Genomic DNA, 3259 nt, shown 5'->3' with positions numbered 1-3259 from the left:
GAATTACCCAGGCTCCTATGCTGTCGTTCTGATTCCATCACCTGGACTCCACCCATCAGATCACACGCTGTAATTACCCAGGCTCCCATGCTGTCTGTCTGATTCCATCACCTGGATTTCACCCATCAGATCACACGCTGTAATTAACCCAGGCTCCATGCTGTCTGTTCTGATTCCATCACCTGGACTCCACCCATCAGATCACACGCTGGAATTACCCAGGCTCCCATGCTGTATGTTCTGATTCCATCACCTGGACTCCACCCATCAGATCACACGCTGTAATTACCCAGGCTCCCATGCTGTCTGTTCTGATTCCATCACCTGGATTTCACCCATCAGATCACACGCTGTAATTACCCAGGCTCCCATGCTGTCGGTTCTGATTCCATCACCTGGATCCACCCATCAGATCACACGCTGTAATTACCCAGGCTCCCATGCTGTCTGTTCTGATTCCATCACCTGGACTCCACCCATCAGATCACACGCTGGAATTACCCAGGTTCCCATGCTGTCTGTTCTGATTCCATCACCTGGACTCCACCCATCAGATCACACGCTGTAATTACCCAGGCTCCCATGCTGTCTGTTCTGATTCCATCACCTGGATTCCACCCATCAGATCACACGCTGTAAATACCCAGGCTCCCATGCTGTACTATGGCTTCGCCTGTCTACCGGAAGTTAATGCTTTTTCTATGCAACCTCTTGCTAGCTTGTTAGCGGACAAAAGTACTAGCTAGACTTCGAGTGTGTTCATAAATTCAATCTGGAGTGCCAGAGTGCGCTCTGGGCATTCATAAATTCAGGTCGTTGTCAGATTGTCTGTTTGTAAATTCTGAGAGTTTTGCTCTCGGAGCGTTCAGAGTGCACACTGGACACCTCTGAGGAATAAGGTGGATCCAAGCGTTCTGACCTCACAACGTCAGTCAAGCACCCAAGCTAACTGGGCTAACATTGGCTAACTTGCTAGCTACTTCCAGACACAAATGGAAAGAACAGCTCACTCTGACCATTTGACTTGCCCTAGCAGAGCTGGTTAGGCTGTTTTCATGTTATCCAGAGCGTGGTGACTGTAACTGTGCTGCGGGCAACAATTGCATTACGCTTTTTTACGGGCGTTTACCGACACTGCCCACATTCTACGGGTGTTGAGCGTTCGTAAAGTCATCAGTTATTCGTCTGACTGTGCACAGAAATCAGAGTAGATAGCCAAAGCAAATTTACGAACACACCCAAACCACTATACACTTAGCTAAGCTATGAACGACGTGAATAATCAAGTCAATAAACGTTGGGTAGTTAGTTAAATAGCATAAAGTAAATATACTGGTAAGTTTGACGTATTAGTAGCCAACTAACGTTACAGTAGGTAGTTAGCATACCCGGTACATACTGCTGTAATGATATGCTAAGCGGTTCGTAAGGATAGAGTAGCTAACAAATTGTCAGCCAACATAACGTGTAACGCAACTTATTTGAAAGTCCTTACTTTATTACATTGCTCAACATTTTCTTAACATTTGTCATAATTAGTTAAAGCAACGAATTTGTGAAGAATTGCATTTTCGGGCCTAAAAGCACGAAATAGTGTCCATTGCTTGTGTATATATATTATATTGTATACTTTGTATTTTAGCGAATGTTGTACGACATCTGGGTACTTTGACATACTATCTATATCATACTATGACTAATAAGCGTACTACATACTCAATTTACGTCACAAATAGTATGGTTAGTGCGGTTCGAATGAGTATTCAAACACAGCTAGGGTCTTTGTCCAAATGGCACCCTATTCCCTATTTAGTGGACTATTTCGACCAGAAGCCTATTGGGCCCTGGTCAAACACAGTGCACTATTTAGGGAATAGGGTGCCATTTGGGAAACATGCCCTTCTTTAGATGCTACAGTAGGATGTGAAGAAGGGAGGGAGACAGTTCTTCTTTAGATGCTACAGTAGATGTGAAGAAGGGAGGGAGACAGTTCTTCTTTAGATGCTACAGTAGGATGTGTAGAAGGGAGGGAGACAGATCTTCTTTAGATGCTACAGTAGGATGTGAAGAAGGGAGGGAGACAGTTCTTCTTTAGATGCTACAGTAGGATGTGAAGAAGGGAGGGAGGCAGTAGGATGTGAAGAAGGGAGGGAGACAGTTCTTCTTTAGATGCTACAGTAGGATGTGAGAAGGGAGGAGACAGTTCCTCTTTAGATGCTACAGTAGGACGTGAAGAAGGGAGGGAGACAGTTCTTCTTTAGATGCTACAGTAGGATGTGAAGGGAGGGAGACAGTTCCTCTTTAGATGCTACAGTAGGATGTGAAGAAGGGAGGGAGACAGTTCTTCTTTAGATGCTACAGTAGGATGTGAAGAAGGGAGGGAGACAGTTCTTCTTTAGATGCTACAGTAGGATGTGAAGAAGGGAGGGAGACAGTTCCTCTTTAGATGCTACAGTAGGATGTGAAGAAGGGAGGGAGAAAGTTCTTCTTTAGATGCTACAGTAGGATGTGAAGAAGGGAGGGAGACAGTTCTTCTTTAGATGCTACAGTTGCTGTATGAGTCAGCCTGCACTGGGAGCAGGGAGAGTATTTGAGTCTCAAATTGCACCTATTCCCTATGTAGTGCACACATTTTTTGTGAAGCAGGTGTGTTTGTGAAGCAGGTGTGTTTTGTGAAGCAGGTGTGTTTGTGAAGCAGGTGTGTTTGGCGTTTAGACTTTATGGGTGTTTTTCTTTCTGTGCTTGTTTATGTTAGAGAAGATTGACTACGACTTTGTCTATATCTGTGTATATTGGGTCGGTTTATAGTGTTTGTGTGTGTGTTTGGCCAGTTGGTGCAGTATGAAGGTGGCTTGTTTACCATGAGTCTAAGCGTTCCAGTCACGAAGAAGCTGTTCTGGTGTTGTGCGGTGTGTGTTGTGAGGAGAAGAGAGATGAAGTGATCGCCTCCGTTATTCAAACAGAATATTCTAACCCCATCAACCAGGCCCCCCCTCTTCCTCTCCCCATACCACCACTGTCTGTCCTCCCCTCCCCAACCCACCCCAGTCTGTCCTTCACCCCCCAAACCCACCCCAGCCCTGTATGTCCTCCCCTCCAGCCCTCATCCCCTCCACCCTTCTCCTTGAATTGTTATGACATGTAAACACCTTACATTATTATGACATGTAAACACCTTAAATGATTTCGACATGTAAACACCTTAATAAGGCGTTCCAGCGGTCAGCTGAGCAAGCCTCCCCATTTAGCTGTCAGTGAT

Source organism: Salvelinus sp. IW2-2015, unplaced genomic scaffold (assembly GCF_002910315.2).
Source record: "Salvelinus sp. IW2-2015 unplaced genomic scaffold, ASM291031v2 Un_scaffold2126, whole genome shotgun sequence".
Taxonomy (NCBI): domain Eukaryota; kingdom Metazoa; phylum Chordata; class Actinopteri; order Salmoniformes; family Salmonidae; genus Salvelinus; species Salvelinus sp. IW2-2015.
Note: the sequence above shows the minus strand (reverse complement) of the source record.